The following is a 26,432-nucleotide window of genomic DNA, read 5'->3' on the forward strand; positions in this document are numbered from 1 at the left end:
TATAGAATTCTGTATCATCTTATGGAGCTACAAAATTTTCATATGCGATGTACTGTAACTTTTCACACCAATATCTCTACTTTCAAATAAGTCTTAGGTTCGTAGTCAAGAGTCTATGAAACATAGTTACTATGGCTCTGAAACACAGTGACTAAGATTATGAATCATACAAGTATGACTATGAGCCAATGGCTATGAGCTTATGCTATGTTATAGTCATAGTCAATCAATATCTCTACTTTCAAAACAGATGTAGGTTGACTAATATTCTTCCAGATATTTCAGCAATTCAATGAATTTTTGAATACTATTTGAAGCAATAATTTTTACATGTATTTTTGCATTATTTTATTTGCATACTATGTTTATAATACTTTTAGTAGTAGTATTTCAGTCATACAATTAAAAAGTAGACTTGACACGAGCATCACAAAAAGCAGAAGGAATTATTTTTTAATCAAATTGACTTCAGCTTCACTAATCTATTCCTTATTATGATAGAACTTCTTGGCAGAAAAAAATAATGTTTCCATTAATTAGACTTAATTTGCTTCAGTTATGAGTGAAGGACTCTTAACAGAAAATTGATTTTTGTTCTATAGGATAAATAAGTGCAAATAGAACATATTATTTTGTCAAATAGATTATCTCTAATTTAAGCTATTTTTAATTGCAGAAGCTCATTTTGTTGAAATCATTTCTTAATGAGATTTAGCCTGATTTGAGCAAGAGAAAGAAATAACTGCATAAATGCCCCATTTGTTCCTGCCTATTTGAATAACAGCCAAAATAATATCGTCTCAAAGAGATTTTTTTCAAATGTGGCAACACAATAGTAAGTTACTGATAGTAATATTTCCAGTAATTATTTTTTTCTTTTTTTAATGTAGAAATGAATAGAGATACGGCATCAATATTCAGTGAATCTTCAACAGAGTCTCTCAAAGATCTTCAGGAAGTATAAGCTCTCATTAATTCTTGAATTAAACTGGCCTAATCGCATCTTTGCTCAAGAGGGCCCAGTAACGTCTCCATTGGAGACTTTGTTGTTACTGTGTCTGGCATATCGAATACTCTTGGTAGCTTGCCGGGCTCTCCAAGAGGGGCGGAGGAATCGAACTCGGGTCGGCCATGTTGGCCACGTGTAAGGCGAACGCCCTACCCGCTAAGTTTGGTATTATGTGTTGGATTTATGTAGTCACACTACTTTAGTTCATATTTATAGTTTCCATACAGAACTTGAATTGAAATGGTTCTTTCCCCACTATTGAATTCTTTAATTTTTAGTGCCTTGGGCTGAAGAAATAGTATAGGGGTTAAGGTGCCTGCCTTGTATGCTGCTGTCCCATGTTGACTTCTGGCACCACAGAAACACCACCAAGTCTGGTACTTAAATCTTAAAAAAAATAAATAAAAGGAAAGAAAAGTCCTCCAAAGCAAAAAACATGTTTTTGGTACATTAATTTCAGCAGAGCCTGGCAAGCTACCCGTGATGTATTCGATATACCAAACACAGTAACAACAAGTCTCATGACGGAGACATTACTGGGCCCACTCGAGCAAATCGATGAACAACGGGAGGACCGTGACCATGACCATGATCAATGTAGGAGTACTGCTGTTTATTCAGCCACTGATTAGCTGATTGAATTGTGCATGAACTCCACCTTACTTTTTTTCATTTTTTATAATTTTATTTATTGAATCACCGTGAAAGCAGTTACAAAGCTTTCAGGTCTAAGTCTTGGTCATACAATGAAACACCTGTACCTTCACCAGTGCCCATACTCCACCACCAAAAACCCCAGTATACCCCCATCCCACACCCTCCCCCTACCTGTGGGGCAGATGATTTCCACATTACTCTCTCTCTACTTTGATCACATTCAATATTTTGTCACCAGACCCACCATTATTATTTGAGATTTTACCCCAACACTCAGATCTGCTGAAAAGGCAACAGTAGAAAATTTGTGTTCTATTGCTGGTTATGAATAACATATGATGTTGCGTGGCTACAGTAGGGCCATGTTTTTTTTAAATTCTGAAATTTTAACACTTAAATCTGGAGGGATTTCTGCCAAAAGCCGCTGGGTTTTGAGATTTGCTCCTGAGTCTCTGGGATCATGGCCGTTGAGCAGCTTGATCAGTCAGGAGCCAGAGAGGCCATTCGTGGGCGATGACTTGGGGTCTCGTTGGGATGGGGAGACCAGGACGGGCTCCACCCCCATCCTGTGAGGCCCAATAAGTTTCTTCACTGTGGGGCCAAGCCTGACTGTACAATGGCCTCTGGAGGATGACGGCCACCAAGATGCCAGGGAGAAGCAGGCGGAGGGACAACACCCTTTTCCCCCTGGGGTGGCCCAGCGACAATAACCTACTGCGAGCCGCATTTCTGCCAAAAACTACTGGGTTTCGAGATTTGTTTCTGAGTCTCTAAGATCATGGCCATTAAGCAGCTTGATCAGGAGCCAGAGAGGCCCTTTGTGGGTGATGACTTGGGGTCTCGTTGGGGTGGGGAGGACAGGACTGACTCCACCCCAATCCCGTGAGTCCCTGCATGTCTCGTCACTGGAGGGCCAAATCTGACTGTCCAGGGACTTCTAAAGGATGGCCGCCACTGGGCCCCCCGGGGGAACAGGCCAACGCATGAAACCTATTCCCACCTGGGTTGGCCCAGCACCAGTAACCTACTGCAGGGACCAGACGCATTTCTGCCAAAAGCCACTGGGTTTCGAGATTTGTTTCTGAGTCTTTGGGATCATGGCCATTAAGCAGTTCAATCAGGAACAAGAGAGGCCGTGCCTCTAACTATATAGCTGAGCCAGAGGTGGTTTGTGGGTGTGTTTTCCACATACCTAACTTTTGACTGTTTACTTTCTTGGTGAACTTTGTCCCAAGTTTTTGGGGTCTGGCCAAAGGCATAGCAGCAATTTTGGGGTATCTCGAAGTCTGAAGGCGCCATGAGGCTGCTGATGCACTCGCCTCACAGGTACAGATTGACCTGCTGGTGGCACCATACACCTGTCCAGTAACTATTAATACAAAATGAAATAATACCAAATCCATTCAGTGCTGCTTGATACAGAGAATATAGCCAAGTTTTGGAAACCCTACATGCATCAAGCATTATATTTTCTCTTTATTATCCTTAATGCATAGACTTTATGAGGATCACTTTTGATAGTGTCAATATTCTTGTTTGTTTGTTTGTTTGTTTGTTTGAGCCATGCCAGGCAGTGGTCAGGGCTAACTCTTAACTCTGATCTCAGGGATCACTACTGGGGCTCAGGGACCATATAATGGTCCACAGAGAGAACTGGGTTGGCTCAATGCAAGGCAAGCAACTTAAGAGATGTATTAATTATCTGGCCCTGATAAAATCAATTTTTCAAATGTCCTTTTCCTCAAAGAATCGAAATATAAGGTTAGGACAGAAATGGAGAGCTATATTATTGTTTCTTTTTATATAAAAGCTATTGTGGGAAGAACTTATTTCTCTTTTTCATAGGCCAACACAGAAAAAAGCATTGGTAATTAAATACTTCAGTGAATTCATATTGTGGGTGAAAAAGTCATTTTGGACCTGGGCCAATTAATACTTGTTGTCTATAAGTGATAAAGCTAGATGCTTGGTTTGAACTATGTTAACTGGCTACAAAGCAGTTTCAAGAGCCAATTGTAACTTCTCTGATATAATTTAAATTCACTCAGACGGGAATTTCCTGCTCTATGTGCACTTTATCACCAAGTATGCAAGCAAAACCTTGAATATGTTCTTTATTTTCCACCTTGAGCAATTTAATTTTAGAAGAATCAAATTGGATTTATAATCCACAGTTCTTTATATTTCATATTTTAATAATGAAAGTGAAATGAAATAAATATGCAGAAAATTACAGAGTACCCTTTATGTATAAAGTACTATGAAGAGAGTCCAAAATACTTAAAATTATTTGCAAGCTGTTGCAATTGAGGTATTTTTGAATTGTGTCACCTGGCTTGCTATGTCTTTATCAACACCACTTAACCAAGATGAATCCTTATTAATCCAACTACCTAAACACTGAGTGACAGTAATAGTAATAATCTTCAGATAAAAGGACTAAACTCTTAGAATAATTAAATTCCCAGTTTTTAAAAACATATTCTTTTCATATTAATGAATGTTCATACAGTAGGATTTACCTCTTGCGATTAGTTTACACCAACCATCTCTTCCTATGAAAATTCTAACTAGTAGGAACATATTGGAAGAGAATCACTTAATCACTTAAATCACTTAACTTCCCGTTAAGTCGTCGATTTGCTCGAGCAGGCGCCAGTAACGTCTCCATTTGTCCCTGTCGCGTGCTAGTGTAGGCCAATGGCATCTGTTGACTCTAGGAACATGAAGAGCCTCAAACGGATCGATCATGATCTTGACAAAGAAATCTGACCATCTGGTAGGTGGGCGGCCACGCGGTCTTTTGACATTCCATGGAATCCAGTCGGTAAGAGCTCTAGTCCAGCAGTCGTCTTTAAATCTCATTACGTGACCAGCCCATCTGATTTTCGACACCTTGGCAAATGAGACAGCGTCCCTGATTCTTGATCGTCGATGGATGTCAGAACTCCGAATTCTTTCTCTTATTTGAGTGAAACGTGATATTCCACGCATAGCTCTTTCTATTCTTCTTTGGGAGACCTGAATAGCGTTCTCATCTTGTTTGCGTAGGGCCCAGGTCTCTGAGGCATATGTTAATGCAGGAAGAACAGTAGAATCAAAGAGATGTGCCCGGAGCCAGAGATTCTTCATCCTCTTCGCTATTTCTTTGACGTTCTTGAAGGCGTTCCAAGCCACACTCTTCCACCTGCGCAGCTCGGGTGCCAGGTCATTTGTCATGTTGACTTCTCGACCTAGGTACACATAGCTGTTGCATTTGGAGATGGTCGTTCCGTTGAGAGTGAATGGGGCGTCAGGAACAAGGCTGTTTCTCATAAACATTGTCTTCGTAAGATTCAGCTGTAATCCTACCTTTCTACACTCACGGTCAAAGTCGGCCAGCATTTGTGCCACTTGGCTGATGTTTGGTGTTATTAAAACAATGTCATCAGCAAAGCGGAGGTGGTGTAGTTGCCGACCATCTATCTTCACTCCCATTCCTTCCCATTCCAGTCGTCGCATGATGTTCTCAAGGGTGGCACTGAAGAGTTTCGGTGAAATGGTATCACCCTGCTGCACCCCTCTCTTGACATCAACGATCACTTCTTTGTAGAATGGTGAGATCCTGGTAGTGAATCCGCAATATACCTCACAGAGGATCCTGATGTATTGGGCTTGAATGCCCTGATTGTCTAGGGCTTCAATGACCGCTTCCATCTCAACAGAATCAAAGGCCTTCTTTAAATCAATGAACGTTAAACAGAGCGGCATCTTGAACTCCCAAGAAACCTCAATGAGCTTGGTTATCGTGTGGATATGGTCGATGGTGCTGAATCCTTTGCGGAACCCGGCTTGCTCGCATGGTTGTCCTTCATCTAGTGTTCTGCCAAGAGAAGTTCTATAAAGAAGACCACACCTTCTACAAGATCATTGTGGGTGATTTTAATGCCAAGATAGGACCGAGAAGATCACCTGAAGAACTTCACATCGGGACCCACGGCCTAGAATGGAACGAACAGGGTGAGAGACTCTCTGAGTTCATCATGTCGACCAAGCCCATTCATGGTAACTCACAGTTCCAGAAGGCAGAATCTAAATGATGGACATGGGAGTCTCCCGGTGGACGATTCCACAACGAAATAGACCACATCATATTCAATCGACGGTTTTGCCTGACTGATGTCGCTGTTGTCCCAAAATTTCGAATGGGATCGGATCACCGTCTCCTTCGTGCAAAATTTTACTTCACAGAGCGGGAAGAAAGGGCTGCAAAGTTCAAAAAGAAAACTCCCAGAACGACCACCAATTGGGAACTCTTTGGTACTATTGCAGCAACATGGGAAGATGCCGTTGTAGACAACATTGATGAGGAATATGATCGACTGGTTCAGCACCTCCATGAATGTGCGAGGAACGCCAAGAGAGAGATAGCCACAAAAAATCGCCTATCTTCGAAAACTCTTGAGCTAATTCACCAGCGTGGTTTGGCGCATGCCTCAGGCAACCACAAGCTAACGTCTGAGCTCGCAAAACAGTGCAGAGATGCGATCAAGGAAGACCTCAAAGAGAGAAGAGCTGAAGTACTGGTAGATGCGGCAGAAGCCGGGAAAAGTATTCATAATACCCGCCTGTCCTTCGCCAACTACAAGACCAAGATGACTGCCCTCTGACGTCCTGATGGATCCATCACATCCTCCAGAACAGCAATGGAGAAGATTATCCATGACTTCTACTCAAATCTCTTTGATAGCCATGTCCACTTGCCGACATACCAAATTCCACAGGATGGATATGTCGTTCCCAACTTTCTTCCTTCCGAAATCCGACACGCCATTTCGTTGGTAAAGAAACAAACAGCACCCGGCCCAGACAAGGTCAGACCTGAACACCTGAAGAACCTGCCGTCAGTACTCATCAATACACTGGCTTGGCTCTTCACTCGCTATCTGTCTGAATGCAAGGTTCCGTCCCAATGGAAAACCAGCAGGACCGTACTACTGTTCAAGAAGGGAGACATCCATGACATTGGCAACTATCGCCCGATCTGCCTATTGTCTGTCATCTACAAGTTGTTCACTCGAGTCATACTAAATTGGAAGAGAATGTCAGTGGAAATTATCCATGCATTCCAGAAGGAAATGTTGTTCCAGTTTTTGTTATATAACAAGCAGCACTGTACCACTGTCCTTTTATTGTTCATTGATTTGCTCGAGCAGGCACCAGTTCCGTCTCCATTGTGAGACTTGTTGTTACTGTTTTTGGCATATCGAACATGCCATAGGGAACTTGCCAGGCTCTGCCATGTGGGCGGGATACTGTCAGTAGCTTGACGGACTCTCCAAAAGGGATTGAGGAATCAAACCCAGATCAGCCGCATGCAAAGCAAATACTCTACCCTCTGTGCTATCACTCCAGCCTTATATGACAAGTAAAATCTAAAATTCTCCTTTAACCATTATTTTTAAAAAACTACCACATTGAGTTACAGTCGTTGTGTTGAGCCATTTCTTCCAGTTGTCACTATTTTAAATGTCTTTCCTAAACTATCTCTGGATCAACCACCTAGTAAAACTGGAATCTTGCTTGGTTTGAGACTGCATTGAGCTTACAGTGCACGCAAAAAAATTCTCCCCATCACTTGTCTTTCCCATTTGAGATTTATTTCCACATTATTAAGTATAACATTACCTAAGTACAGATTGCTTGGTGAAAAGTCTTTTTTTTAATCTACCAGACTTTAATCACTAAAGTTGCTTAAACAGCAGCCAATATAATATGTCAGTTTTATCTTCTATAACACAATTGAGTGCGCTGGGATTTCATGGATCCTTACGCTTTTAGGCTTAAACATAAGCATCACATCACGGCAAATTCTTCTAGGTTTGCTACTCGTAAGTGTTGCATTCCTTAATCATCACCCAATGATAAAACAGTAATCAAATTATTCTGTAACTTTTTGTCTCTTTTATTCACTAGCCCCCTCAAAAAAATTCCCATGGATTCTTCACCTAAGATAGGACTGGGGTTTACAGTTTGGTGGTTACGGCATTTCTTTTCTGGGTAAAGCCTCCCTGCTATCTTCCTCTGACTCTATTTGGGCAAAGACAGAGCCTTATGAATATCTTTAAACTGATTTAGGACCTTAAGACCTACTTAGACAATAAATGATTCTTCCTGAAAAGTTACTACATATATATATATATATATATATATATATATATATGGAGAGAGAGAGAGAGAGAGAGAGAGAGTTATGTCATTTTTAACCCACAGAATATAAAATCAGACCCCTTTGGTCAGTTTTTGTTTTGATTTGTTTTGTTTTTGTTTGTTTACTTTTTATTTCTTTATGCTAGGCAATTATGCTAGCAATGTATACCTAATGCATTGAAGCAATAATTTCCTAAATGATGACATCATCTAGAAATATTTGTTAGAATCTAAAAGAAACCAACAACATCTTACAGAGGTCTTCTACAATTCACTTGTATTGAAAATGACTTTGTGACTATATATAATAACTTTAGGCATGAAATATTGTCATATGTGAATGGATGTTAACAGAAAAATCTTTTATACAATTGAGGCCTAAAGTTTGATAGCACAGTAGGAAGAACATTTGCCTTGCACGTGGCCTACCCGGGTTCGATTCCTCCATTCCTCTTGGAGAGCCCAGCAAACTACCGAGAGTATTCCGCCCGCAGAGCAGAGCCTGGCAAGCTCCCTGTGTCATATTCAATCGGCCAAAAACTGTAATGACATGTCTCACAATGGAGACATTACTGGTACCCACTCAAGCAAATCTATGAACAACCGTAGGACAGGGCTACAGTGCTCTACTAGCGATAGGAACACAATTCATGCAAGGCAAGTGCTCTACCATTGAGCTATATTCCTGGCTCTTTTTCTTGTCTTTAAAGTTTATTCTACAGCCTACATTGTCTCAAATGCCAACTGAAGTTATTTTCTTGCCAATAAATCCCCTCTTCAGTTAATTTTGTCTCTTTTGGATATAATAATATTAAGTTATCAAAGAAGCAAAGGCAGCAAGATCTTAAACAACCAAGACTTTACCATCAATGGAGTGTTAACCTACTACAATCTGTTGAATTTACAAGTACAGAAGAAAGTCTCTTAAAAAATAACTTTTAATCAAAAATATATTTAGTCAGCTCCATTCCATTAAATTCTCTAAGATACATTTACCATTATAGAGAAATTTGGATTTTATTGTTTTCTATTAGATTGACCTTTGACCAAAGAACTAAAATATTAATAGAAAATTTTTCCATTCCTCAGTTGTGACTTTCATTTTGCTGTAATAACTTATTAGTGTACAAGTACATGTGTATTTTCACCCATCAGTATCTTGAAAAGAAGAGGAAAAATGAATTAATTTTGGTATGTAAGACATTTGGGTGAATTTTCTACATAACTATTAATGGTCCCAGACTGGTTGGAAGATTGTTTGTTAAAAGTTTTTGTTTCACTCATGGGAAGGGGGGCATTCCTGGCTCATCCTTCATGCCCTACCGAGGTCATGAGTTGCCCCCCACGAGTGGCTCTCTGGCATGGCCATGGCTCCAGAAGCACAAGGACTTAATGCAGAGCCCGGCAGCATGCAGCAGGAAAGTGAATGGACTATGCATTAATCCACACCACCATACCTTCCCGGAAGGGAAAGGACACTGCTCCCTTCTGCCTTGTTTTCTCTGGAAAGCAAGATGGCAGCCGCCTCGAAGCTTTTTGGAAAGCCAGGTATGAGCTGGTCGTGATGGGGCAACTGAAACCTCATGGGAAGGGGGGCGTTCCTGGCTCGTCCTTCATGCCCTACCGAGATCACATGTTGCCCCCCACAAGCGGCTCTCCAGCATGGCCATGGCTCCAGAGCCAGAGAAACCAGTCTCATTATTATTTGACTCTCAGCAGAAGTACGTCCAGGCTTAATAAGTAAAATACCAGAAATCCAAAATCGCGCGACATTGTTTGGCTCTTGTAATCAGCTATAGAAAACAAATTATTTCATAATGCCTTTTTTAGCATGTCTGATTTTGGGGTGTAAACTCTAAATAATAATGGTGCATCTTTTGTTGAAACAATGAATATAATCAAAGTAAATAGAGTGTTAACTAGAATTCATCTTCTCACAGGCATTGGGAGAGTTGGGAGGAGGGTATATTGGGGTTCTTGGTGGTGAAAATAAGTACTGGTGAAGGGAAATGTGTTTGATGATTGCATGACCGAGACTTAAACATGAAAGCTTTGTAACTTTTCCCATAGTGATTCAATAAAAAAAAAATTAAAGTTTTTGTTTCAGAACACTTAGTCATAACCCTTATTCAATGTATTTTTCCAAAGGAAATTTTGAGTCTCTTCCCAAGAAAATAATTTTGTAAAGAAAATGATTTTCTCTAGCAAATTTGCTTTGTAAATATGAAATTTATTGGAGCCTTGCAAACAACCTATGCAGACTTGATCCCTGGCCCCAAAGCAAAAACAATAGGGATCATAGAGGTAGTAGTACAGCAGGTAAGATGTTTGCCTTGCAAAATGGCTGACTGAGGTTAGATTCTCAATGCCCTGTAAGAAACCCCAAGGCCTGTCAAAAGCGATGTCTGAGCACAGAACAAGGAGTAAGCCCTGAAGACAGCTGAGTGTAGCCAAAATCCAAAATAAATAGTTCTGAAATGGGTCATATTATTCTAAAGTAAATATCTATATCTCGTACTAGAACAAAGTCAAATCACCTTTTCATAAAGGATATATCTGATTTTGAAATAGTACTTACAAAATCTTTGAAATTAGTGAGACTAAAAAATCATGTCATCTATTACCAGAGTATGTGAGTGATAGTTGCATTACAAATTATAAATACATTATAAATGTGTTTTATGTATGTATGTTTGAAATGTTCTGCTCCTAAACCAGAGTGTTTTTTGTGTCAATATACTGCAGCATGAGGCAACACTAAGTTGATGTATCTGTATGTTAATGTTCACAGATTTACTGAGGCATCATATAACGAGAGTGATTAGGTTTGGTATACATAATGCCACAGTGTCAGTGATGTTGATATTGGCTCACAAGCCATTCAAATTAGCTTTGCTCCTGGCATTTTTTATTATACAAAGATGTTGCTCATAATGGCAATATTGAGGAAAATAAGTCTTCTGGAGGTGTCACACTACACCCCCAACTGTCATTAAAACAGATTAAGCAGAGTTTAAAGGTAGCATTTGGAGAACAAAGGGATGAAGCATTAGGAATTATGCAATCATTTACAAATGACTGCTCCAAAAGTCTTGTTTATATCCTTATTGCAATTGTACTCTGTGTTTACATTATAGTACATAACTCCTGGGTATGCTGTTGGGTTTCAAAGAGGCTTCCTTCAAACATTTACATTAGGAACTCAGTTTTTAAATAAAATCAATCCCAAATTAGGCTGATGTTGTTAATTAAAATGAAATTTATCCCTAAACTGCCAAATAACTTTAATGATAATTAACCAAAGAGTACTGGAATACTGCAAGTTTAAGAAATGAAGGTGACAGTTTTTAAAAGGAGAATCACCTAATGTAGATGAAAGCTCAGTCTATTTACTGAGTCTGCCACCTTTTCAAGAGCTTTAGCAAACATTTCCTAGATTCACTGTTAAAGTGGAACAAAAGTATACTAAAGTAAACCTCTTTAGAATGTTATTTATTTGCTAAAGCATACTCACTTGTGTTCATTTACACATGCTCTCCACTTGCAAATGGTCATTGTACAGTGTAATATGATCTAACTTTAGTAGTCTAGGTGACTTTGTAATATGGATTAGTGGAAAATAGCATTGCCATTTTCCACCAGAGTAATGGGGCTGTGCACAAAGAAAAAATTGTGAGTCACTTTTCTAGGGTCACTAAAATGAGGAAGGTCATAAATACCTCAATATAATGTCTGGCTAAAACACCTGCAATTCCCAGAACAAATACCATGGCTCCTTTGCATTTTCTTTTTGAAACCAGCCCCAGGAAATTAGGAGATTCACTCAGTCTTAGAAACCAGAAATCCTGGGAGCTGGAGCAATAGCAGAGTGGATAGGGTGCTTGCATTGCCAGCAATAGATCGGGGCTTAATCCCTCACACACTATATGGTCCCAGAAATCCGACCAGGAGAGATCCCTGAATGCAAAATTAATCCTATACCCTATGAAAAATGTATATACACTACTCATACCAGTAGCTTGTGAACCCAGCTTTTCTGAGTTAAGAATGTTCTTCATGTCTTAGTAACACATCTACACAGAACACAAACATCTCAGACACTTAAACTGGCACTATTGTGCGCAGTCATATGGAAGTTAGGACAGAAAATGAGTTACAGACATTATAAACTTTGAGTACCAGAAGCGTTTTCATCATTGATATGTTTCCAGTACGAAGAAAGGTGACTGGCACTTAAAATACACTTTTAAAAAAGAAAAATACCAAATACATTGATTCCATTAGAGGCACAGTGGTCCCTGTGGCAGACCACTTGTTCTCCTCCCCAAATACAATGTGGAATAAAATTAGCTTAAGTTTTCACATGGTGCAGCATCTGACCCTTAATCTGGAAGCAGGTGAAGCCTTATTTGTCAGAACACATAGATGGATCTACCTCTCAGTTGCAGACCAGCATTTATTTAATTTACAAAATAGATAAATAAAACCAAAGTGACAGCCAATTTATTTTAGTATAAAATGTGCTTGATTTGGTTTTTCAATTATAGCTGGCACATTATCTACCTGAAGACAAAATATATGGGAAATTAAATTGTAATTAAAATGTTCCTGGATACAAATGCAGTTGAAAAATTGGATATTTATATAGAAGCCACCATCTCCTTCAAAAGAGGATTTTAATAAAAAGACAAAATTGTTCAAATATATTGGCTAAATGTCATATTTCCTTTATACTCAACAGTCTGTCAGCATTGATCTTGCCCCTTTTTCTTCCTCTTTCAATTATTATTTTTATTTTCATTATTTAGATCAGGAAGCTAATTGTGTTCTTTTGATAGATTCATTCTTCTGCTTAAAAATTATTGTTAATAAATTTCGTTTTGTTATTATAAATTCTCACAGACCTGGGAACTAGTCCACCACTTTGATGAGTTTATGCATTTCTCAGCTCTATTGACATTAACTTTTTTTTGTTTTGGCTTTTTGTGTCACACCCGATGATGCTCAGGGGTTACTCCTGGGTCTGCTCTCAGGAATTACTCCTGCCAGTACTCAGGGGACCATATGGGATGCTGGGAATCGAACCCGGGTTGACCCTATGAAAGGCAAATGCCGTACCCACAGTACTATCACTCCTGTCTTGACATTAACATTTTAAATTTTTAATAAGTGTCACACGCAGTAGTGCTTTGGGACCAAGGACCATTCCTAGCAAATACTGAATCCAGTAGTGAGAGTTTAGTACTTCTAAGGCCTGGTGGTACTTGGAGGACACCAAAGTCACACCTTGTAGTACTTAAAAGCCGTGCAATGCCGGAAAAGTGCAGAGACTTACACATGTAAAGAATGCATCAATGCCTCTTTTGCAAGCCACAACACCCCAAAGGAGAGAGAGAACAAAAGGGAATATCCTGCCACAGAGGCAGGGTGGGATAGGGGGATGGGAGATTGGGAGGGATACTGGGACCCGTGGTGGTGGAAAATGGGCACTGGTGGAGGGATGGGTGTTTGATCTTTGTACAGTTGAAACACAAGAACAAAGGTTTGTAAATCCTCATGGTGTTTCACTAACAAAAATTTTAAAAAAATGTAAATGATGGAGAATGGGCACTGGTGGAGGGATGGGTACTGGATCATTATATAAATGAAATCCAAGTACAAAAATTTGTAAGTCTACAACTGTACCTCATGGTGTTTCACTAATAAAAATTTTAAAAAAAGAATGCACCACACCTTTCTAAGTCATTTACCTCATCACTTGGCATTAAATTTAACTCTTACCACAGGGATACAATTAGGTTTGATAAATTGGGAAGTTCTTAGGGAAACCCCACTGTTTGATGACTTTATGACGAGAAGGAGGTAAAAGAAAGATTACTAGGAGGAAATAATGTTTCTATTTTTGGCTTTATTGAACTCAGTCAAATTCTCACAGCATTGAGATGTATAATTGATATTGGCCCTCTGGCCCTCACTGGACTGACCTTGTAGGCAAGGCCTATTGATTCCATCTGCAGGCAGACCCGACCGACCCAGATCTGTGATTACAGGCCAAGATCCGAATTCTTATTTTACATCCTGGGTTTCGGCATCCTAAGCTATTGGTATCTCTTTCTGGACTCTTACTAGAGCACGACAACAAACAGCAAGACATCATCACCTTTTACCTAGAGACTATCCCTCTTTCTCTCCAGCATTAGATTCTGTGAGACAGGGAAACACACACCCTGGAATGCCTCTATAGAGATGCATCTGGGATGAATAAATAGTATAAGTTAATTTTCTCCTTTCTCTCACCTGCTTTTCTCCTGTCGGTTTTATGGGGTAAAAGAGCAAGGTGGTGAAAGATCTAAAGGGAAAGTGCATGTAGATAAAAATGAAAACAGAGCAAGAATTTAATCAAGCTCTTTTTTAGCTCTGTCCCTAGCCATCTCCTTTTTTTAAAAGTATGGGAATAGCATTAGCTGCAGAAATGCTGTAATAATGAAATGCTCTAGCTCATAAGAATGGTTCACAAAGCACCTGGAATACAGTAAGAGATTTAAATAAACCACCTGTCTTTTTACTGGTGTTTTATTATTGCAACAACTATACTGATCCACTCGTCTGCTCGGATTCACTTTGAACTGCCCCACCAGTAAAGCCACACCTTCATGTGACTGAATTCCCGCTCACAAACTCTGGTTTACAAGCAGTGCTTTCTATCCTGTAATACAAATGATTGATGGTAAATCTTTGCCTTCCTGTCTTACTGATCGCTCATAATTGATCTCCACTGGCTACTTTACTGAACTACACACTGATCAACAGTACAAACACCTGCTGAATATTACCACCTTCTTACCCTGAGGTAAAATTTGGGGAGAGAGCGAGCCCTTGGTTTAAGACTTTCTACCTTCCACATCTTTATTCTGAATTAACTGTGGTTTATATAATCTTTGTTGAAGACTTGCCAAGGACAGGAGTTTTATTTTTAAATCCTTGGTATTATTCAAAACCATATGCATCACTGTAGAATTTAAGAGTGGCATTTAGAAAATGAAAGGATGCATCATTAGGAATTATGGGTCTGTATACAAATGAGTAGAAATACAAACTCAAAGTGCTTTGGTCATTCCCAGTTCCTTTCTGAGTCTATAGTTAATGGGTGAAAGCTTCACTGGCCACAGAAACCATTTAGAAGGATCATTACTAGTTGCATAAAAGTTTGACAGTCAAGACATATTAGGTTATTGTTGGTCATAATTTACCCAAATTATGAGCATAAGTAAAGCAAAGCTGGGAACTAGGGGTTGTTCTGAGACTCTGTATACCAACAATATATTTTAATCTAGTAATTTTCAGTTAAAACTCAGTAAGGCTCTAAAAGCATTTTAAACTCTATTGTTGGCTGAAATGACCATTTGATAGGTGGGAGAGTTCTTATTTTTTTATTTTCCAATGGGTAAAGGTAAAGGTAAAGGCCCTCCCGTTGATCGTCGATTTGCTCGAGCGGGCCCAGTAACGTCTCCATTGGAGACTTTGTTGTTACTGTGTCTGGCATATCGAATACTCTCGGTAGCTTGCCGGGCTCTCCGAGAGGGGCGGAGGAATCGAACTCGGGTTGGCCATGTTGGCCGCTTGTAAGGCGAACGCCCTACCCGCTGTTCTTTCCTTGACAACAAAATTCTTCTATTACTTTTTTCTATCCTCAAAATCCTTTTGTCATCTTACAAGCCTGGGATGTTATAAAATGACATAGAAATGATTTCATCTTCACTCTAGATTGTGTCCAAAGATTGAGAAAGAAAAGCTAAGTTGTTTTGTTGTTGTTGTTGCAATTTTTTTTGTTTGTTTTCTATCAAGAATCAGAAATCTAGTAAAGTTGAGCTTCATAGAGAAAGTATACATCTTAGAGAGTATAATCTATCAGTTCAGCTAGGCACTTAAAAATGCTTAAATGTACCTTGTACCTCGGGATTTCACAACTTAATCTTTTGTAGTCTATGTGGTTGATTTAGTGGAATTTATTCCCCACAAAAGGTAAAATTATAAGATTTAAATTGGGAGTACATGAATAACAAAATCTATATTAAATCATATTCAGAAGATGTGAAATCCTCAGGCATACTTCTTGTTCCTTGTCTAGTTCCTTCTAGTTCCTTCTAGATCCTTTTTGCATTTGTTTTTGAAAAGCTTCAAATGTGGCTCATGATACATCATAGTCACAAATAATTGGGACTTGTATTGATACTATGAGTAACATTAAGATCACATCCTTTGAAAATGTGCAATGGCATTATAATCTGAAGTTTCTTTAGACTTATGTAAATAATATAGAAGAATAACTGAAAATGACTATTTGAAAATGGAGAGAAATAGCTAGTTTGGTAATATTGTCAGTAACTCACATGAATATGTGGCCTTTCTTTGGTCTGTGAATTGCGATTTTTGATAATGGATAAAAACACTTGAAAGTGGTAGGATTCTACAAAATTCATGCTGCTCAGCATATTGTAGCTAGATATAATATCTAGGAGACTGTTTTCCCAGAGTATTAAATTTGTCTCATGTTATGTTGCAATGCCTAGATACTAATTATCTGTAAGATGTTTGAACCACTCACTTAACCTTGTTAATTTTAAAATAAGAGTTTTGTATACGTAAATTTTATATTCTCTTTCAGCTATTAATTTGCAGAAATTTGAATACATACATATTGTTCCTTCCATAGAAGCAAGTCTTTCAAATGATTAGACATTTGTTCTCAATCTTAGGCAAACTAAATTCTAATTCTAATAATTAAACACACAAAATTGTTACCTTAGCAGTGGCACACATGGCTTGCGAGTATGAAGCATGGGATTTGATCCCTAGCACTCCTATTCGTTTGTTTATAAATTGTATGTGACTTCCACATGGCCAAAAATCCTCAGCTACCATGCAAATGGCACAATGTAAACACAGTGCTTTGAACCATGCCACCCCAACATACTAATTGTAGTTGAAGAATTCCTAAACCATAAATACTCAATTTACAATGTCCTGTATGACATACCTGTGTCCTAGAGTTAAAATCAATTCATTGTAGGTATTCTAGAACTGTGATGATTTGACCTGATGCAAACGTTTGTTTGTTTGTTTGTTTTCTGAGAAATTTGAATACAAAGTATAGAGGCACTCTGAAGCCAAAGTAATACAGAAGAAGAGCCAAGAGAACTTGAAAATAAACAGGATCCAGGAGACAGTTGCCATGAGAAAATGGAATTTAGGAGTAAAATTTAGGAGTAATCTAGTCCCAGTCTCCCTCACAAACAGAAGTAGGGAAAGAATTAAAAAGAGTATGAAACTGAGGTGCAGAGAGAATTTTTATTCACAATGTTGTTAACTAACGAGAGGATCTTAAACTCTTCCTAATTTTCATTCTTCCATGGGATCTAATTATGCTTCTGCTGAGATTTTGTTTTTTGACTCCTCCTGTGAACACAATATTATTTATGGTAACCTGTACCCATTTCTTTTTTTTTTATAACCTTAAGGAGTCTAAAATAGCTTAAATATAATTGAATTACTATTTCTGGTTCATGTTAGTATGATTTCTGAAAGTCAATAACCTTGTGCCCAGTAAGAGCAATAAAAAAGGAAGTAAAGTCCACATCAAACTATACTGCGTGTTTTAGCATAAGAATTTTAGTAGAGATAAGAAATTAAGGAATCTAAAATAATGAAATCTTATGAGACAGATGTCTGTCAGTTGTACATAGTTGTATTCTCTGTTATCATAATTTTCAGGTTAAAATGTAATAAAATTATTTCATAAATAGAACTTGCTTAATGTTAATATTTTTTTCATGAATATATCATATTATGGTTTATCATTGGCTTCCAGAGACTGTCAGAAAAATAGTGTAAATTAGACCACAGAATGCTTACTCTGTTTAGTTGGTGAGGTATTTGTCAGTGTGCTAATTAGTGTCTTTTTTATGAGACTGAAAGTCCGTCCCCAGGCCAATTTCTTGTTGGTGGGCATAGTCCCTAGAAAAGCCTGGTTATATCTTGTATGTACTTTGTAGCTTACTGTTGATATTTTATTCATTTTATAGCTAGAAGCAGTTTTGCAGACAATATCTTTCTAAGCCAGCAGATTCAGTACAAATAAATAGCAACGTAACTCTGGTATCATTGTTCTATCAAGTAGAAAACTTTAAAAGGAAAAGCTGTGTGATTTGAATATACTTGTAAACCATGTTTAATGCACCTTTAAATGAAAGGAAAGGAGATGATCACAGAAACAAAAGCACTTGGCACATTTTTCTCCCAGATCTGACATAAAGTAAAACCCATGGATGCCAGGAGAATAAAAGCCATCATTGTAGGGCCGTTCTAGAAATCAAGGAGCTCAAAACAACATTTTGACACACTGGAAAAAAGTAATACCTTCTCTACTTAGATTTAGTTTGCTAGTTAGACAAATAGTCAACAGCAAACTTCTTTGTTTTGCTCACCTTGATTGCTCCCTTGAAAGTGAACATGTATATATTTTTTCCTATAAAGCATGTATTCTTATTTTTAAATAGGGATTTAAAACGAGGGGGGGGATTAAGTTTATGCATTCCTCACAGAAAAAGTGACAGTTTTTATTGTCCATTGGTTTGGTAGAGAGCAACTGTAGCTGCTGATCAGTTTTATTCATTTACTTAGAAGGATGGATAGTTCAGGCTAGATTTTAGGAACTTTAAAGGTACAATGCTATTATCCAGTTAATTACTTTCTCAAAGCTTTGGGTAAACCTTACAACATTCTCTTGTCCACAGCCACCAATTTTGTGGTCCCCATAAAACCTCTCTCGTTATGTCCTCTGCACAGTTCACAGTAGTAGCCTGGGATTTACATGAAGGATGAAAATTTGAGAAGCCCAAAACTATCTGTGCAATGGTACTTGATTGATAGATCTGGTAAACATTGCTAATCATACCTGAGTGGTGTTGAAGGCCAAGAAAGTATTTCGTAACTTGGTCTTTCAATCTTTTCCATCTCATCCAGAAAAGCAATTTAGAGCTAAACAGAATCATAAAATATTGGGGTAGAGCTAGGATACAGAAAATGATAATGGTCATTGATAAAATGCCATTTTGTTTGGTGATGAATTTTTGCCATACTCTAAATACCAAACTGACCGAGTCAGGATAATATAAAATGTCGCCAGAAATGAGGGAAATTTTGGATTTATTAATGTACTTTTCTGTAGTCTTAGTTAAAGCAGTTCAAAACAAGATAGGACTAGAATGGCACTTTTGGTTTAGAAGTAAACTTAGTTTTTGTCTCTTTGGGGTTAGGGAGGTGGTTGGTTCTGTTTTGGCTACACCTGGCACTGTGCAAGATCACTTTCTCTTTGCTTGGGTGGTTACTTCTAGAGGCACTCAAGGAAGCTCACGGTAATGGAGATCCAATCTAGGCCTAATATGTACAAAGCATGCACTCGGTCCTGAGTACTCTCCCTGGACCCCATTATTTTCATCCTTCATTCATGACCTTCAGTTAATGTTTTATCTCAGTAAAGTCTGGTTACAATAAATATCACAAAAATATGAAGTCTAAGAAGAGTACGTGTGAAAAAAAATATGAGGGAACATTAAAGCAATTTCTCTTAGGGAGGGAGAGATAGTATAGCAGGCAGGGAGGGTGCTTGCCTTGCAAGCAGCAGAGCCAGTTTCAATTCAAAGCACTCCATATAGTCCCCCAAGCACCTCCAGTAGTGATCCTTGATTGCAGATGCATTAATAAGCTGTGAACACCACCAGTGTGACCAAAAAAAAAAAAAATCCAGTAAATCAAAACAAATAATCAAAATTTCTCACCTCCAGTTTAGGGTTGTTTTTGTTTTTGTTTTTAAGTCTACTGGCTGCGATATTGTTTGTTTCTTTACTGCATTTCATTCAGTGTTAGCAAATATATATATATATATAATACATACAAATATATATATATATATTTATATTTGCTAACATTGAATGAACACATATACGGCAGAATCTCTTGCCCCCACACCTGGCTGTCCTCACTTGGGCCCCTTTGAGGGGGTCAGGTTGAGTTTCCCTCCCCATCCCGAGCAGAGCCCCTGAAGCTGAAGACCTCTGCAACCACCCACAGCCATGCTTAAGACCACTCTCCACACACTCAGATGAGCCTTACACATGAAGGAACCAGTAGAGGAACCCGGGGCTGATATCTCCAAGGCTGATATGCGGTACCCGGGGCTGATATATCCAAGGCTGGTTGGACCGGGACTAGGCCTCCTCCAACCAGATCCCCCATCTTCTAGTAGCTAAGCATTACACCCACTTACTGCCCCCAGCAGTGTATAATCCCGTCAATGGCCAAGACCCACAGACTATAAACCAAGCTCCGGGAAAGCAACGCAGAGTCTCCTGCCCCCGGAATCTGGCTGCCCTCACTGGGGCGCCCTGGAGGGGGGCGGGTTGAGTTTCCCTCCCCATCCCGAGCAGAGTCCTGGCAGCTGAAGACCTCTGGAACCAGCCACAGCCATGCTTAAGACTTCTTATTGTCCAGTTCTTGCTCTAAGAGAACCCTGAAAGCTACCAAGAGTATTCTGCTCACACGACAGTCTGGCAAGCTCCCCATGGTGTATTGGAAATGCCAAAATCCAGTAACAATGATGGATTTCATTGCCCTGATCCTGAAAGAGCCTCCAATGTAGCATTTGCGAAAATCTCAGGGCTAAGTCAAATGGAGACGTTACTAGTGCCTGCTGGAAGAAATCGATGTACAATGGGGCTGACAGTGATACAGTGATACAGTGATATAGTGATATATGTACATATATATATACATATATATATATATATATGCTGTAATATGCTGTCCTCCCATTGTTCATCGATTTGCTCGAGAGGGCCCAGTAATGTCTCCATTCTTTTGAGACTTGTTGTTACTGTGTTTGGCATATTGAATACGTCACAGGTAGCTTGCCAGGCTTTGCCATGTGGGTGGGATACTCTCTGTAGCTTGCCGAGCGATAGCACAGCAGTAGGGATATATGAATATAATGGAAAAAAACAGTTCTTATGATTTAGTACTTCCCTTATGAAAGTTATTGTGCTAGGTGCTGCGAACGTCTTTCTCTGCAGATTATGTTAACAAACTAAGGTCAAAAGGTGAACATAGAGTAAGAAATCAGAAAAGTCAAAAAGACTAAACAGAAGAAAACAAAATTTTAAGTAGTCCTTAGAAAGCGTAAATAGTTGAAGAAAGATATACTATTAAGCACAGAGAGATCACTTGATAACTTAATCACTTGACATCCCATTACTCATTGATTTGCTTGAGCAGGCACTAGTAACATCTCCATTCGTACCTATCATGTCCTAGTGTATCCCAGTGGTATCTGCTCGCTCCAGGAACACGAAGAGCCTCAACCCAATCGTTTAGGGTCTTAACGAAGAAGTCTGACCATCTCATAGGTGGGTGGCCATGCAATCTTTTGACGTCCTGTGGAATCCAGTAGTAGGTAATGACTCTAGTCCAGCAGTTGTCTCCAAATCATATTACGTGTACAGTCCATCTGATTTTAGACAGTGTCCCTGATCCCCGATCGTCAATGGATATCAGAACTCCGGGTTCTTTCTCTCAGTTGTGTGAAGTGTGATACTCCAAGCATAGCTCTTTCTATTCCTCTTTGGGATACCCAAATAGCTTTCTCATCCTGTTTTTGTAGGGCCCAGGTCTCTGAGGTGTATGTTAATGAAAGAAGAATGGTGGAATCGAAGAGATATGCCCAGAGTCAGAGGTTCTTCATCCTCCTGGTTATTTCTTTGATGCTCTTGAAGGCATTCCAACCTGCTCTCTTCCTCCTGCCCAACTCAGGTGCCAGGTCATTCATCATGATGACTTCTCAACCCAGGTACACATAACTGTTGCATTCAAGATGTTTGTTCATCGAGAGCAAATGGAACATCAGGAATGAGTCCGTTTCTCATAAACATTGTCTTCATGAGATTCAGCTGCAGTCTGACCTTTCCACACTCATGGTCGAAGTTGGCTAGCACTTGTGCCGCTTGGCTAATGTTTGGTGTTATTAGAATGATGTCATCAGTGAAGCAGAGGTGGTGTAGTTGTTGACCATCTATCTTAACTCCCATTCCTTCCCATTCCAGTCATCGCATGATGTTCTTGAGAGTAGCACTGAAGAGTTTCAGTGAAATGGTATCACCCTGCCGAATCCTTCTGTTGACATGGATGATCACTTCCTTGTAAAATGGTGAGATTCTGGTAATGAATCCATAATACAGCTCAAGGAGGAGTTTGAATGCCTTGTTTGGCTAGGGCTTCGATGACCGCTTTAGTCTCAACAGAATCAAAGGCCTTCGTTAAACCAATGAACGTTAGACAGCGTGGCATCTTGGACTCTCAAGAAACCTCAATGAGCTTGGTTATCATGTGGATATAGTCGATTGTGCAGAATTCTTTTTGGAACCTGGATTGCTTGCATGGCTTTCCTTCATCTAGTGTTCTGCCAATTCTATTCAGGATGACTCGAGTGAACAGCCTGTAGACGACAGACCACAGGCAAATTGGGTGATAGTTGCCAATGTCGTGGATGTCTCCATTCTTGTAAAGTAATAAAGTCATGTTGATTTTCCATTGGGATGGAACCTTGCATTCAGACAGGTAGCATGTGAAGAACCGAACCAGTGTATTGATGAGTACTGACAGCAGGTTCTTCAGGTGTTCGGATCTGACCTTACCTGGGCAGGGTGATGTTCGCTTCTTTTCCAATAAAATGGCGTGTCAGATATCGGAAGGGAGAATGTTAGGAACGACATATGCTTCCTCCGGAATTTGGTATGTGGGCAGGTGGATGTAGCTATCGAAGAGATTCAAGTAGAAGTAATGGATAATCTCCATTGCCCTTCTGGAAGATGTGATAGATCCATCAGGATGTAAGTGAGCAGTCATCTTGGTCTTGTAGTTGGCAAAGAACAGGCAGACATTGAGAATGCTTTTCCTTGCTTCTGCCACATCAGCCAGCACTGCTGCTCTTCTGTCTTTGAGGTCTCCCTTTATTGCTTCTCTGCACTGCTTTGCAAGCTCGGACGTTCACTTGCAGTTGCCTGAGGCTTGTGCCAAGCCACATTGACAAATGAGCTTGAGAGTTTTCGAAGACATGCATCTTTTTGTGGCTATCCATCTCTTGCCGTTCCTCGCACAATCATGGAGGTGCTGAACCAGTCGATCATATTCTTTGTCAATGTTTCAATGATGAGCATCTTCCCATATTGCTGCAATAGTGCCAAAGAGCTCCAGTTGGTGGTCATTCTGGGAGTTATATTCTTAAACTTTGCCCTTTATGGGAGTTCTCTTCTTAAACTTAAGCCCTTTCTCCCCGCTCTGTGAAGTAGAATTTTGCATGAAGGAGATGGTGGCCCGATCCCATTTGAAATTTTGGGACAACAGCGACATCGGTCAGGCAAAACTGTCGATTGAATATGATGTGGTAAATTTCATTTTAGAATCAGGACTCCCATGTCCAATGTTTAGGTTCAGTCTTCTGTAACTGTGAGTTATCATGGACGGTTTTGGTCAACATGATGAACTCAGATAGTCTCTCACCCTGTTCCTTCCATTCTAGGCAATAGTTCCCAATGTGGAATTTTTTGCCTGATCTTCTCGGTCCTATCTTAGCATTAAAATCACCCACAATGATCTTGTTGAAGGTGTGGTCTTCTTTATAGAACTTCTCCAGCTTCATGTAGAACAACTCAATTTCTTCATCCTAATTGGATGTTGGTGTGTAGACAATGAAGATAGAAACTGCTGGCAGTGAGCCACATCTATTCAAGTCTAATTATCTGATTCAGGTTTTTAGGCATTCGAATGTATCAATGCTCATGGCCAAGATTGTTTTGACAAGGACACTAACACCATCGATGCCTCATTTGTGGCATATTTTGAGGAACAGTTCATCTCCAGTGTCGAAAGTGGTGTGATGTGGTTGATGGCTTCTCATCTCTGTCAGACCAATGATGTTGTACTTGATCTTTCATGCTTGCACCATCAGGTCCTCAATAGATGCATCCAATGCCAACATATGTGCGTTGAAAGTGCAGTCATTGTTGTCCTTCTTCATTTTGGCAGCCTAGTTCGGCCTTGAGATTTTATCTGCCTTTCCTTCCTCATCCTTCTTAATGCTGCCATATTGGTGGTTCTTTCAGGGTCAGGGGAATGAGACCCATTGTGTTTACTGGTTTTGGCATATCGGATATGCCACAGGTAGCTTGACAGGCTCTGCTGTGCCGGCGGCACACTCTCAGTATCTTGCCAGCCTCTCCGAGAGGGATAGAGGCTTTTAGAGTGGCCTCTAATCACCCTTGCAGTTGTTCCCATGGTTCAAACCATATTTGAATCCCATCAAATATGGTACAGTAACCTTGGAAGATGGCTATTAAGTGTCTTATGATGTGTTTGAAAGCGGCCTGGAGCATGGCGGGGGCTGGGTAGTGGAGGTAGTGGAGGTAGTGGAAGTCTGCCGATGAGGTATTTATCTGGTACTGGTAGACAGGGTCTTCTGGATGTAATCCCTGGGTTGCCAAAGATTGGTGGAAGCAGGTAGGGAAGGTTAGAGTGGGGCTTCTGGGTTTAATCCCTGGGTCACCAGGTGGTGACCTGGTGGAAGCAGGCAGAGGATCTCTGTTTCTGGATCCTGCTGAGCCTGGAGTCGAAAGCCGCAGAGTTCCACTTCCTGGTTCACAGAGAGAAAGGATATAAAAAAGACTTTGATCTGTCAATTAAAGGGTTAATTGCTACTAAAATATCAAAGATCAAATTTAGAGCAGGCAGTCTTTCTGAAATGCTGGAGAGCAGAGTATTGATGAGACATTAGAGGAAATATTAAATTGTAAAGTGGTGAAAAGAGGCAACAAACCACTTCAGGAGAGTGTTGTCCAACATGCTGTGGAATCAGGAAAAGTATTGGGGAAAAAGCAACCTGAAAAGGCTTGCTGTGAAAGGTATTCTGACAGTGTTGTTAATGTTTTTTTTTTTTTTTTTTTGCTTTTTTGGGTCACACCCGGCGATACAGAGGGGTTACTCCTGGCTCTGCACTCAGGAGTTATTCCTGGCGGTGCTCAGGAGATCATATGGGATGCTGGGAATCGAACCCAGGTCGGCTGCGTGCAAGGCAAACGCCCTACCTGCTGTGCTATCTCTCCAGCCCCCAGGTGTTGTTAATGTTTTGAAATACACAATGAGCAGCTAGTTACATTTTGGTGAAATGCTAAATAAACTAATAAGTATGTGATAATTTACAAAGCCCTCTATCACAAAATCTTCCCCTTAAATATGATCTCACATAGGGCAGAAGGGTACAATAAAAATATAGCTGTGAAATCATATTAGAGGCAGCATTGATGGATCTGATCATTGCTTAAAATTACCAGCAAGAATATTTTCCAAGGACTGGAGTCTGAGTAGAAGCTCAGCAACAGCATCAACATATTGAGGAGATCACAGGATTAGACCCTGTATTGGAAATTCACATTGGATACTCTCCTTTAACATCAGCTATATGCCATTGCCCATTTTAAAGATAAGAAAACTGAGGGTCAGAGAATATTAAGAAATTTGTCTGAGATCACCTAGCCAGCAAATAGAAACATCAAGACTTGACTGAATCTGAAGCTGTCAAGCATTCAAGTGTCAGTAGATTCCACTGTTCTGGTCAGTGACAGATAGAGAAGGTAACTTTTATGTGTAGTTGCATATTTTAGGAAAGATGCAGATCTCACATAAAATTTAATTTTCTTAACAATTAGCTTATTCATTACTGGATTCAAGTATAAATAGTGCTTTGTGTAAAGTATGATCCAGGAGACTGTCAAATTTGATCATAATAGAAAGAGATCTCATTTTTAAAAACTTGGCAATCTTTGGCTACATTCAATTTTGATAAAAAGTGTTGTGCAAAAAATGAGGAAGTTTTCTGCCAAAATGCAATAGCTTCATGATTGAGCCACCTACATTATGTATATAAAACTTTAAGCCTCAAGTGTATAAAGTATTTTTCTATTAACATCCATTCACATATGACAATGTTTCCATGCCTGAAATTATTACATATAGTCACAAAGTCATTTCTGATACACTGACATTCAGCACACCTCTGTAAAATGTTGTGGGTTTCTTTTAGATCCTAACAAATATTTCTAGATGATGTGATCCTGTGGCATAACTCTGTTAATACAGGTTAAAGGCCCTCCCGTTGATCGTCGATTTGCTCGAGCGGGCCCAGTAACGTCTCCATTGGAGACTTTTGTTGTTACTGTGTCTGGCATATCGAATACTCTCGGTAGCTTGCCGGGCTCTCCAAGAGGGGCGAAGGAATCGAACTCGGGTCGGCCATGTTGGCCGCTTGTAAGGCGAACGCCCTACCGCTTAGGAGAATATTGCTTCAATGCATTAGGTATACATTGCTAGCATAAAACAATACATGACTTTTCCAGAAATTCTTGGTGATAGCTTAAACAAGAAGACATTTGGTGGTAAACAAAATGTTATATATAGATAGAGACTTATTTTAAAT

The sequence above is a fragment of the Sorex fumeus genome, unplaced genomic scaffold, assembly GCF_029834395.1.
Source record: "Sorex fumeus unplaced genomic scaffold, SorFum_2.1 ptg000265l, whole genome shotgun sequence".
Lineage (NCBI taxonomy): Eukaryota > Metazoa > Chordata > Mammalia > Eulipotyphla > Soricidae > Sorex > Sorex fumeus.